Here is a 14003-nt window from a genome sequence, read left to right as displayed (position 1 = left end):
GGATGTTGACATACTAGATATCACAAAAGCAGGCACAGAAGCTGAAGTATAAATAACTACTGTCTCATCAGTACAAACACATTTTTCAGTATTTAAAATTTGTATTCAACATAATTGTGCAGTGAGTGTGGTTTGAGCAGAGCAAAAGAGAAATCTGCTATTTTAAACCTCAGGAAAACACTGAAAAGCAGTACTTTTTCAAAATCTGGGTGGAGTGTTTGCTGTCCTGTTCAGTTCCTCAGCTGGGAGGAGGTGGTGCAGCATCAGCACACAGCCTGTCTTTCATGCCTGGTACAAACATTTCTCTCCAGACACCTGGGAGTGGTCGACCCTTGTAAGAGTTTAGGCCAGCTGAGCAAGGGCAAGAAGGAAACTCTTCTCTCCCTGCACAGCCTGGGTGCCAAATTCCCTGTGCCCCTGTCTCAGAGCTCTGTGTATTGATCAGCACAACACAGCTGTCCACCCACGTGGTTATTCATGGCTAATAAACAGCCCAAGCACCCACAAGCTGTGTTTTCCTTAGCACCAGCCTGCAATCAATTAAATAACCAGAAGGGCACCAAGAGGTGCCATCAATTGCAGAAGTCATTACGGTCTCAGGATGTTTCACTGAGAACTCCCACACAAAGCAATTAGGTGTCAGATGCTGCTGGGTCTTAATCAGGAGTTTTCAGTGGGGTTGGGGCCCCTCGTGGGCACTGCCTGGTGCAGAGTGGCAGTGCTGCACAGAGCTCTCAGCTTCCTGGGAGCCTCTGTGTTCAGCTACCTGGATTAACTACTCTGTGGTCCTCAGGAGAAAGAGAGGAAATTAGAACAGCTAAAGGAGCACAGAGAACAAAGCACAGAAAAAAGTATCTGTGGCTGGCTCCCATGAGGGAGAAAATAATGTTTGCTGGTCAAAAAGCCCCAAAATATTGGGTGCTTTCCAAGGGAAATATGAGGAAACTTGAGTGAGGTATCCCATTTCTTCTGCTTAATTTAACAGCTTGCTGTTGGTGTATGTGAAAAAGGCAATTGTAGCAAACACGAAGCAAATAAACCTGATTTAAGGTAAGTGCAGAAAAAAATAGAAGAGTTAGACAGATATGACATTTATGTTCAGAAAAAACAAGACAAGATTTCTTTTCTTGGTTGTTTTTCCTAATAATATACAAGTTATTTTACATAGTCTTAGCTATGCTCTGTAGTGTAAAGAAACTTCCATCCCGACTTTAGGACATTTCTCATACTGAGATTGCAGTGAACAAAGCAGAAGGGAAAGGTGATTGACTTCAGGTCACTATAACACAGAAAGGAGAAAAAGTGATGTAACATCTTCAACAGAAGTCAGCAGTACCTAACAGGTCTCATTTCTCCTGTACCTACACTTCTGACATAACAAACAAATAGTCCAAAAGCTTCAGCAAAATTTATAACACAGGAAGACAACACACCATTCCTCACATGCCCGAGATCTTAGCCATAAGGACACAGAAACAGCCATACAAAATGTCAGAGAAAAACACATAAATGAGCTAAGAACAACTTACATGGTAGCTGAGCAAAGGCTCTGAGTTTTCAAGACTCCTTGTGCAGTGACAGGAGCAGAGGTAGAGGAATAAGTAGAGAACTGGTAAAACATCCTCAGTGCCTAAAAACTTGCAGCTGCATTGCTAGAGCTGCCTCTGCCTGTGGAGTGCTGACCATAGAGGGTCTCTGTTCATCCACAAGACCTGCTGGGATTCAAAAACTCATAAACAAATGAGTTTGCTGCCTGTCTGCTCTGGTTTCAACCAGGAGAGTTAATGTTCTTCTCGATAGCTGTTACAGTGCTGTGTTTTGGATTTAGTATGGGAATAAGGTTGTTACTAACACACTGATGTTTAAGTTGTTGCTAAGTAGTGTTTACCCAAACTCAAGGACTTTTCAGAAAGCAGGTGCACAAGGAAATGGGGGGGAGCATATCCAGGACAGCCGACCTGAAATAACCAAAGGGATATTCCATACCATAGAACATCATGCTCAGTATACAAACTAGGGGGAAACTGGCCAGGGACAGGCTGAGCATCAGGAGGGAACACTTTTACTGAGCCTTTCTTGGGTTTATTTCCTTTTATTTCCACTGCTCTAGACAGAAGGTTAGGTAGTCACTCTGCTGAGCATTGAAAAAAGGAAAAAAATAAAATAATAATAAAAAAAGATAAATCTGTTGCTCTTATGGATTTAAATGGAAATGGATGTTTCAGCCTTCTTGGACATGACAGACAGACATATGAACCAAGGATTTCTAGTGGTAGGCAAGCATTTCTGGGCCACTAAGTATTGCTTCAAGACTGAGAAACTGGCAGCAAGATGGGAAAAAAATTTACCTAGAAATACAAACTAGAAGAAAGTGTTCAGCCTTCTCTTTTATTCCCTACTGCCTCCAGTTAACCAAAAAAACAGCTCCTTCTCAGCAAGCAGCTAGATCTCAGGTCTTCCTCTCCAAGGCACCCAGCTCCTTACAAAGGGAGCTTTTCAGTGCCCTGTCATTAAAGGGAAGTGTACCAAAAGGTCTGGCATTGAGTCCTCAGCTCCTTATGTGACTCAGTTTATTCTTGAGCTAGATGGATGTTTGGAAGCTCTGCATCTGGACACATCCCATAAGGTCCATTCCAATTCATGACATATATTGGGAGTAATTCAAACACAATAGAATAATTACAGCTATAGGCTAGAAAAGAAAATTTCCCTTTCCTTCAGTGTTTGAGAAGACAGCATATTCCCCATGGCACACTCATCCTTACAAATGCATTTGCTGAAGATGATGGTTGCCCGTTGCTTAGTCAGAGGGAAATGCACTGCAGAGATAAATCATTCCCATGGAGGAGCTTCACTGGCAGCTCTTGCAGCTGGGGACCCCAGGCTGTCACCCACGATGCTCTGCCACTTGCCCAGTGCTCCAGGCTCTTCAAATCAGGATCTAAACAGGTTTATTCTCTCCAGCTCTGGTATTGCTCAGTGCAGTAGTTCACCACTTGCTGACTGATGCAAGATCCCCTTTCCCCAGCCTGGATCAACCACCCTTCTGGGAAACTCCCCCCAGATTATATACGGGGCATGACATTCCATGGTATGGAATATCCCTCTGGTCACTTCAGGTCACCTGTCCCAGCTGTGCTCCCTGCCAGTTTCTTTTGTGCATCTCCTCAAGGGCAGAGCATGAGACGAGGGAAAATAAAGTCCTCGATTTAGGATAAACATGACTTAGCAAAAACCTCAAAACATCAGTGTGTTAGCAACACCATTGCCATTCAGATTCCAAAACACAACACTGTAATGAGAAGAAATCAACTCTGCCCTGGCTGAAACCAAGACACACATGCAGTTCTGTAACTTGATCCAACAGCTGACCACAAGCACCAAGTAGACTAATTAGAATTTCACAGAAATAGGCCTGGGATCTGAGATGATGAATCAGCTCAGGTTTCATCGTTCAGCAGTATTTCTTGAATAAAAATTGAGCTCTTGCTCACACCCAACCCTCCCCAGCCCTGCCCTTCCTCCTTCCTCTCCTTCAACCTCTGAGCTTCCGCCTTCAGGAAGAACCTATTGGCAACACTTTGTCTTGTGTTCAGGGCCACAAGCTTCTAAAATCCTGGAGATCCCAGTGGTGATGCTCTCACTGTGAAAGAGGCTGGATTTGAATATGAGCTTATTCCCTCATAGGCAGGAATCTTCCTTGAAACTAAGCTTCAGGGGTTATTTGAACTCTGTTCATTTTTGGGACTCTCTGAAATGGGATGCCAACACAAATGAAGGTGGATTCTGAACCCTTTTTCTCTTCTGAAGTCACAACGTGCAAATTTTTGAAATTAATAAGATGAGGTGATTACTATAGTCATCCAGCTGAGATATTTTTAAGTTGTTACTATTGCTTTTAGAAATAAAGTGATTCAGACTGACATTCAGACAATCAAAAGCACATATTGAACCTTCTTTGAAACTTAACCCTTTTGCAAGCTTCTCATTTTACACGAAATGAAGGAGTACTGTATTTTTAACAGTGTGTTGGATTCACCACACAGCAAGAAAGCACGAGGGATGCCACTCCAGAATGACATCTCTGTGTTTTTAGGTGCACAACTTCTACATATCCCTGGGAGCTTTCCTCATCTAAGGCATACTCAGTAGGAAACAAAGAGGATATTTTGAAAACAAATCATCAAATATTTATGGTTAAAAACTCCTCATAGCCTTTGCCATTCATCTCTGTGAAACATTCATGGGTACAGGGAACTGTCCCTTAAAATAAAATTATACAATTCTCACTAGAAAAAGAGTGACACTGGGCAGGACAATCTATTTCCCATGCTGAAATAATCCCTAATACCAGTGAAATTCATCATTTGTGTTCTCTTTTAGCCAGCTATAACCCTGTTTAGCAATGAGGTGGTCTGATACTAATTAGCCTTCATTAGGTACTTATCTGCCTTTACCATGGCAATTTGCTACTCTTTATTAAGCATAACTACTGAACATCCATATAAACAAGAATCTACAAATTATTTTTCTGTCACCTCTTTAGAACTAAGACTGCTACTTAACAAGTCCTCAAGGGAAAAAAGTGACATGCCAGCCCAGGGGTTACATGCCCTTCAGTATGGGGAAATGTACCAGAGTGTGAGGTCAGATTCTTTTCTCAAAATCCTAAGATTTGAGCTCAGATGATAAGTCACAGATTCTTTTAGTGGTGGGAAAAATAAAATACATATTTGAGTCAAGCAGAGCTATTTGTCCAATGTTTCTCAAAAAGTGTACATGGGTTAAAATGAAAGTCAAAAATTTAAATGAAAAATTGAAATATTTTCAGGAAAACATAAAAAAGAAAGAAAGATCTGAAAAATTGCCTACATTATAGTTTAGTAAGTGGAAAAATTAAGAAAAAAGAATAGAAAAACAAACCTTGTTCCATTTAAGTAGATTTTAACAGAATGTCTAGTGAGAAAATTTTTGACATAGTATTTTTTATTATCATTAATTTTATTATCATTAATTTTATATTAACTTATGAGGAGAAAATAGTTGCAAAACCTTAACTTCAATAGTCATCTACTCTGACCTTCTGCAGAAGAGATACCATGAGTTGCCATCAAGAGATTCCTACTGCAAGTTCAGAAATTCCACTTGAATTAAAACTTATTTTATACAAAAACTTTTTGCTGAATCTTGAGACATTTTTAAAATAATCCTCGTTTAGTGACAGTGTTTGCTGGCAGGTCTAATCCATTTCTCTTAAAGATGCTTCAATGATTGATTATTCTTATCTTAAACATTTGCCATTGATTTCTGTTCTGAATTTGAGTAGCTTCAGCTCCCAGGCATGAGAGCCATTTGCAGATTTTTATATTTTCAGAAGCTTAAAATGTTGTATTCTAGTAAATCTGCTGCTCTCATAGGCACTTACCTACAGTGAACAGGCACCATTTATCTTTCAAGATAAACGAAAAAGACATTTTACAGCAAAAAAAAGATTTTCCAGGACTCCAGTATTCCTTGTAGCTCTTTTCTAGACTTCTCAGTTTGTCAATATGCTTTTTAAAATATGAAACAGAGCTGATTCTGGATACTGTTTTATTTGAAGCACCTTTCTCAATGTAAAACAAAGCTTTCCATGGAAACACATGGATTTACAGGAGGTTGTCAAACTGTCTCAGAATTAGACCAACAATGCAAATATTGTCTAGGAATGTGGCTGATACATGTACGAGTCATCCCGATTCAAAGCAGGGATCTCAAATCTTTAATTCTGGTAATCCAAGGGATTGACCTAGTCACTAAACCAGCCATGCTCTACATTGATTGTCTCCAGCTGGAGTTATTGCACTTTTTGTAACTCACTGAAGCCCAGTGGACCTAAACTGAGCTCATTGTAGTTCACCATGCACTGCTCAAGAGCTCTCCTGGCACTGCTCCTGGCATGAAAGTCTTGAGTTCAAACTCCTGACCCAAACCCTCACATAGACACCCTCAAACCTTGACCCATGGCCTGGTGGGATGGCCACCATCTCGGTGTCCTGATGGACTCTCCAAAAGGACAAGAATGTCCAGGCCCTGTGGCAGCATTCCCACAGGACAGGACCTCTGCCATGGCTGGGAGAAGAGGTGGCTGTGGCTGGGGACCATCAGGAGGGCTCAGATGCACCAGGTGCCGAGATGTACCCCAGCTCCAAGGCACCCCTGGAGTCTGGGACACTCAATCCAGCCACTGAATTTATGTCCCAGGGGAGTGAAACCAATACTTGCCACAGGCTGCTTTGAGTGCCTTGGAGTTCTTCAGCTTTCACACAACAAGTATCGGACAACTTTGGTTTGCAGGGCTAAAAATAATTATATGCCTTGAAACATCCTGAAAAGCACAACTCCTACTTTTCAGATTTGGTTTACTTACAGAAGCTGTATACAGTCTTGCTACATGTGGTGGAAACTGTGGCCCTGTTTGTGGCTGACCTTTATTCACACAATCAAGGACTGCTTAGGCTCTTGTCTTGCTAATATACCCTCCTTAGAACTCATGTTACAAAGATTATTCACCCTGATCCTTCGGTCCTTTATCTCGATCATGATTTCTAAACACAGCCTTTATCTTATATAAGTAAGGCCTAAAATTTTCATTCCTAGTTGAACAACCTTACATTTAGCTGTATTAAAAATAAAAGGTGGTCATTGTTCACCTGAGCCCCCCATGCTGTCACCAACATGCAGCCTTGGAAAGTTCCCACACACTTCATCCTTCCAGCTGGAGAAAAGGTTTTCACAGCTGATGTGGCTGAGGGAACTGTGCAAAGGGAAAGGGATCCAGGCAAAGAGCATGCCAACAGGAAACCCAGGGAGATTTGCCCTTACTTACTTACAATCCAAAAATCGCCATGAAAAGATTTCTAGTTCTTAATCACCTACCAGCTATCTTTTCATCCAGGAAAACCAGGCCTCTGAGAAATGTGGAGCATCCCACATCGTCTAAAGTCCTCTCTTGCTCTGGAACTTGGCATTAACACCATTCATCCCTCCTGCAGCTTCAGTTCCTCACACAGGCAGTCAGTATTGAAAGCAGTCGCAGCCTTCTCCCTCTCTCTGTGACAAGAAACAAAAAAGCAGTCCAGACAGCAGATTTTATGTGACTGGAAGGAGGGTCTGCCTATGTTTTCCCAAAATACAGATATAGTTACTGTGCCTCAGGCAAGGTGAAAGAGGGTCAGAGAAAGAATGTGTGCCTATAGGCACACAGCACAGCTTAACTAGGTCCTGTACAATTCTTCTAGGTAAGGGCAATTTTCAGCTATTGCATGCCCCAAATCACATGAGAGACAGGTTCTTAAATGCACAGGGTAGCATTTAAGGTTTGGTGTGGATTTTTTTCAAAGACTATCCAACTTGTGCTGTTTATTTCAGTACTTGTTCCAGCCTCCTAATACAGAACAGCTTTCCCAGAAGAATGTTAGGAAGAAGTGAAGTGACTCTAGCCCAGGTAACATTGGTGTACAAAGGAATCTCTTCTGTTTGGCATGTACTTTATGAAATTCTATTCACAATTTCCTCTCTATACAGTGCAGCTTTTCAAGGATGTGCATGAGAAGTCTTGTAGGATTGCACCTTACGCATGCAAGCTTCTGTGGAGTTTTGCTTTTTGATATAGAATCATACTGGCTCTGTTGATCAAAGCATGGTGCTAACAACACCAAGGTTTGTGGGTTTGATCCCTGGATGGGTCATTCCCTGCAGAGCTGGACTTGAACCTTGTGGGTCCCTTTCAACACAAAATATTCTATGATTCTGTGGTACAGCAGAACACTTGTAATTTGACATCTTGGAGGACTCCTCTAATCAGTGTCTCCTTTTCCTATTTATCCGTGGATGCACAAAGAAATTATTCACACTGCATTTTTTCCAAAGAGGAAAATTCCATCGCTCAAGAAAGCAATCCCAGAGCCATTTACTATGCTGCTGACTCCTGAATTATCCCTCCATTTCAGAAAACAATAACTTTCAGTGTTGGTTTTTTTTTTGGTTGGTTTTTTGTTTTTGTTTTTTTTTTGCTTGTAGACAACCAAAAAGTTTTTCTTGGAAATGCAGCCTTCTGTAAATTCATTTTTGCCAGCTAGTAACAAGCAAGTTTCTCCTCTGCCTTTTGTTCATCTCCCCTAAGCCAATAGACATTCAGGGCCAACAGAGCCCAGCCAGAAGGAGCAAGAATTATCCCTGCATGGAAAAGCATACTGTGAGTAAACAAGACACTGTTTTCAATATACATAAGGGTTGTGATTACAGGTTAATCCAGGTTATCCCAATCTCTCCTGGTAAAATTTTTATACTTTTCACTTAAATATGTTCCTGGTTAGTTTTAGAGTTCAAATTTTAAAGCGATGGTGTTTGGGATTTTTTTTTTTTAAATCACACAGTTGAAATATTTCTATCCAAACCTGCTCAACACTCTTACCCTTTAACTGAAGTAACAGCCCAAATCTCTTGGTTTTACAAGTTTCTTAATACATGCAAATAGAATTCCCAGGGAAAACAGACAGCTTTTATGAAAGCAATATTTAAGGAGACAGCTAATATACTCATAACATTATATTCCAACAGGAGGATTCTCATTAGATGTAATCACTTATTTTAAAAGGGGTAATACGTTCTTGGTCTCACCGCCCACTGCAAAAACTCAAAAAGAAAACAGAGATATGTACCTTGCCTGGGGTGGTGGCCAAAGGGAAGGACTGATAATATGCCTGTAAAAGACACCTAGACAGCTTGCATCAAACAGGAGTGGCTCTCTATCACCCATTTCACAACCCCAGCCCTGTACTCCACAGGCTGAGGCTGCGGCTACACAAGCACAACATCATTTCTGGAAAACAATCAGCATCACAGCAGATTAGCATAAACCCCTTTTCTTTCCCAGAGTGGGGAAATTCTTGATTACCATAAGCTGTAACCTCATTAAAATATCACAAGGAAAATAGTATTTCTGACATTCACAGTGGTTTTGGTTTTTTAATTCTCTCATCCTCACCAGCAGCAGTTCTGGAGAGCGTGGGAGGACAACTCCTCTTAACCAGAAGCAGCCTTCAAGGGCAAACAGCTCTGATTGAGGTTCCTGAGGAAGGGGGAAGAGACAATCCCCAAAGGAAGCAAATCTTCAAAGGCTAGCATCAAGACTGTTCTGGGGAAAAGCAAAGTGTGTACCACTCAAGTTTAACATCCCTTTCTCTCCTCATTTTTCAACTCCTTTAACAGATAGAAATGTAAAATGAGAAATTTTTTTCCCCAATTTTTTACTGAGGTACTGCTTTTAGACTCCTTTACAAACAAACCCCACAACTAGTATTTGGGCTACTGCAGAAACTGAGCAGTGTATGAGTCAGGCTGAATACAAACCCTGGGTAAAATAGTGGCCACATTGTGAAAAGCGAGGTGGCAGTGGAGCAGGGGAAACACTCACATGCACCTCCTGCAGTGGTTATGGTTTCTGTGGAGAGCAGCTGAGCTGAAGCACTGAGCCCCTGTTTACTTCAGACAGCTTGTTCCAAGCTTTCACAGAAAACAGGAGGTGGCTTAGGGAGAAATGTGATGGATTTAAAGTAGGAATACAAGTACAGATCTCCCTCCATTTAAAGTAATGCCTGGCTGCCCTTTCTAAGCACTACATAAATTATCAGGCAGACTGAGCTAAGGAGGGGGTGGAATCCAGCCTTGAGGTAGTTCATTTCCTCCAGCAATACTCTCCTGATCAGTAGAATATGTGGGACTAGATTAAACAGGAATTACATTTTTAGAAAATACCTTGGTCTCATTCTGCATTGGATTAAAGGCCAGAACTCTGTGAGACACTTGATAAAATCAGACAGATTGTGCTCAAAGATGTTCATGTCCCTGCTGCTCTGGAATTTGCTTTATCCCAGGCACAAGCACCCCACAGCAAGCTATAATGTCAGTCTCCATGGGGTTATCCATTTGGCAGTGCTGCACATTCCTTGCACACACAGCAATTAAGTTTTGAGTAAAAAAGAGCATGAACCAGACAGGTTCTGTTTCTCCCCCATGTTGACATTAGCTGAGAACCGAGAGAGTTCAAGTAACTCACCCCAAGAAACTGTACGAGATAAAAGAATTTTTTTCTTTTGAAACTGCAATGCAATGACTAAATAAGTAAATAGTATCTCATACATATCCTGTCTCACAGAGTTATAAAGGGTATGCAGCCAACAACTACACTGAAAAGTGCATGTGATATGAAAGATTATACAAAGAAAATTTAAAGATTATTTCTAAAGAATTATTTCTAAAGAATTTCATTTACTAAGGCAGAAACCTTACCCAAGGAATTTAAATTTTTGAGCTAGTCACAGAGGTATATTTTAGGTATCAAAAGAAAGAATGCATTCCTCTGCTGAACGAGCATGGGATTAATAGAAGGGCAGCATCTTCTCCATGGTGGTCTTTATTTTATTTTTATTATTTGCATAAACTTAGATCAATAAACACCTTACTTAAGGTGGTAAAATATCAGAGTACTCTTTTGACTTAATTGAAGCAAGATATAAAATTTTGATCTGCTGTTTTTGAACAGATTAAACTCTTCTGACCTTTGTCTATAAAGTGTCCCAGTTATCGAACTTCCTAATATAATAAGTTATTCTGGCACAAGTGGCCACTATTTTTTCCCATTCATGCAAAATTACTATCACCATTTTTGTCTTCCATCCATAATGATTTCCACATATTATTTCCTACACTGTCCTATGGAGTGTCTTACACTTGGACCTGCAAGAGGGCTTAGTATTGATTGATGGTTTTACTAATGAAAACATTCTCTTTGACCAGAAGTCCATTCAGTCTGATGTACCATCTTGGCAAATCTTCAGTATCCTGCAAGGAAAAAAAAAACAAACAAAAACAACCCATAAAAGAAACTTACTCTGTTCTGGAAGATCTATCTCAAATAAGACTTATTCCTATGTATTTACAAATTATTAAACTAATGTTCTCTAATCTGCTTTAGTGAGGCTTTGAATTTTTAAGCAAAAGAAAAACACAGAAAGAAATAGCACAAACTTTTTAAAACAACTTGCTAACTTAGTGAATGCTTCTAATCAGCAGCTATGACATCTCACTTGGAATTAGGTAGCACAAAGTATCCAAGCCATATCCCCTCTAGGATCCCTTGCAGCTTTTATTGTCCTAAGTTTACACAATCAAAGAACAAAACTGTGTGCCCCCAAGTCATCTAAAAACTATTTCAGGGACAACATGTGATTTTGTTTTTCCTGCAGAGTGCATCGCTGCATTAATTGTGAATGAAAAATTAGTCATATTCAAATTCCAAATAGCCCACAGGCCTTGGCTGGCTTTTCTTTGGTCCCTTCCATTAAACAATCATGAAAATTTTAGCAGCTCAGTTTTGCATAAGAAGTCAGCTCTTTATCGGTTAATGAACTGATAGTGAATCACCAAGGCACACATGTTACCTCCCTGAAAAGAACATGCATTTACATTATCGTGGCTGAGATCCCCAATTAATTCAGTGTAAGGGCAGAGAAGGCTTCTGCTTTCAGTTTTCTCCAGCACACTGAACAAGGACTCGTACCCTGGAAACACGGAAGTTGCTTGCCTCTGTTTTAGACTGAACTTGCACCTAAGCCTATATTATCTAGATGTAATTACTGCCATGTATTAAAAGGGACTTTTTCTGTCCTTTTTGAATTGCTGTACACAAATTCTGCTTCAAGACAGAAACATTAAGCCCAAAAAGACACATTTTCCTGGCAAGGGTACATGGACTGTGGGTCCTGCTCTACACTGGGGCACCATGAAGGACTCCTGCCTGCTAACCCTTGTGCATAGTTCAGCTCCACACCCCAACTGGGATAGGGAAAAAATTAGAGAAGTAAAAATGTTGGCTGAGATAAAGACAGTTCACCTGGTAAAGCAAAAGTTGCACATCTATGCAAAGCAAATTAAGGTTTTTATCCACTACTTCCCATGTGCAGGCAGGTGTTTAGCCATGTCCAGGGAAGCAGGGCTCCTTCACACTTAAGTACCTAGGGAAGACAAGCACCATCACCCTGAATACCCCATCCCCATTTCTTTCCCTGGCTTTAATTTCTGAACACAACATCATATGGCATGGAATATGGTCCCTGTGATCCTTCCCACCTTCTTGTGCCTCCTCATTGGCAGCAGCGTGAGAAGCAGAAAAGGTCTTTGATTCTGTCCCTACGTTCTCAACTCTGTTTTGATCATGAAACCCAAACAGCAACATAGAAGCTACTGTAATAAATTTATATTTTTTTCTATATTTTTTCAAGCTTACTAGCTGAAATAGAATGTAGAGGCATTCAAACCTGGATTCAATGGTTTCATTTTATGTTGTTGGTCCCAGGCATGGTGCCTGATTCTGCCCTGCCTTGCATTTTCTCTCCACACCTGTGAGAGGGAAACTGATAAACTGAGATTATAAATGTGAACAGTTTTCCATTGGAAACACAGGTATGTGATAGGAAAGCACTGTGAGCAGGTGGCTTTCTGAGGCCAAACACAAGGTAGCTGTGAGCTGCTCAGGCTGCCCTGCACAATCCCTCCATCCAGACCTCTCTATTTTCTGCCCCAGAACAAGACAGAGACTGACAGAAGGGCTCGACTGGGCTGCTCATGCTACAGCCCATCCACTGTGTCAACACTGAGGCTGATGTAGACAATAATTCCTTTCCAGTTTTTAATGAGAAAGATTGAAACCATCACCACCTTCTTCCCTGCCTTTCTTTTTTTCTTTACTGGTGGTATGAGGGAGAAATCAAATACTGTTTTTTGCATGCAGTCAGTCACTGATTAAATGAAGTCACCTCCCTCTATATATGTCCAAAGGCTTTTAATGCATTTACAAAGTGTCACACAAAACAAATATTAGCCCTAGGCAACAGAGGAAAGGAAAATAAAGTTCAGCAAAATAAATGCGCTTATACTCATGGGTCTCAAAGACTTCTCCTAGCTTATTACAAGATCCAACAAAATCTAATGAAACTTCAAGAGGATTTTAGAAAACAATCATCATGCTGTTACTCTGTGGATAGTCTCAAAAGTATGAAGCTAACAGAGAAAGCACTTGAAAAGAAAATAAAACATCTCTTTTAAATTGAGTGTGCTAAATGTCACAATGCCAGTAGGAGTATCTTATTTCCACTACATGCAGGAAGGATGGGAAACACAGTTTTCCTGATAAACAACCCTGATGCTAAAGCAAGTGAGATAATTACAGGTACACTTGTCTTGGGGATGGCACATACCATGGGGGAAATGAAAGGCTTGCAATCGTCCCAGCTCATTCACACCTTTCTTCTATATTCCTGGGGATCATAAATTACAGGAACCTACTGGGAAAGGGCTCTCTAAGCTCTTCCTTACTTTCCCTCTCTCCTTACGATATTTCCAAGTCCATACAAAGCTAAAACCCCCTTTTAAATCCTCTCTAAATGTTAACAGGTTGCCCCTAATAACACTGACATGATCAAGTCTAGCACTTGCCTAATTGCTCCTCCCTGTGTGGATATTAAATTCTGAAGGTGAGAAAGTAATAAGATTTTATACATTCATGGTTACAGTGAAAAAGCAAAACCTTTTCTTGCTTTTACATAATGTGGGAGCACACGTGCATATATTTTGTGTGTGTGTGTGTGTGTGTGTGTGTGTGCCTATATGTGGACACAGGCTGATCCCTGGGTGAGGGTTTGAATGTGGGTCTCTTTTTTGTGACTTACATTTCCAGCAGGCTGTCTGGTGGCATCTGATAATTTATGAATGTTTATTTATTGTGCATTAAAACTTCCCTTCAAAGACTCCCACGGCCCTGTCTGGGTTGCTGCACATAGGAATGCTGCAAGAGAAAGGCAGAGCTTGTTTCCAGTGTTAATTTATCTGCAATAAAACTGTTTTCACTGTCCCACCAGAGAAATAAATCTCGAACTTGTGGCTACTATACAGGTTATTATAAA

General features: G+C 40.7%; 1 long non-coding RNA gene across 1 annotated transcript in view; it reads right to left on the bottom strand.

Moving 5' to 3' along the window:
* Positions 1-7079, bottom strand: part of LOC131592189 (uncharacterized) — a 56308-nt gene extending 49229 nt beyond the window's left edge. Inside the window, exons 1-2 of the long non-coding RNA XR_009280533.1 lie at positions 6919-7079; positions 1530-1715 (exon numbers count right to left, since the gene is read on the bottom strand). This is a non-coding gene — a long non-coding RNA (uncharacterized LOC131592189). The remainder of the gene's footprint in view (positions 1-1529; positions 1716-6918) is intronic.
* Between the last annotated feature and the right edge of the window lie 6924 nt (positions 7080-14003).

The sequence above is a fragment of the Poecile atricapillus genome, chromosome W (genome assembly GCF_030490865.1).
Source record: "Poecile atricapillus isolate bPoeAtr1 chromosome W, bPoeAtr1.hap1, whole genome shotgun sequence".
In the NCBI taxonomy this organism is placed as follows: Eukaryota; Metazoa; Chordata; class Aves; order Passeriformes; family Paridae; genus Poecile; species Poecile atricapillus.
The sequence above is the reverse complement of the archived record's forward strand: the minus strand, read 5'-3'. Positions and strand labels throughout refer to the sequence as shown.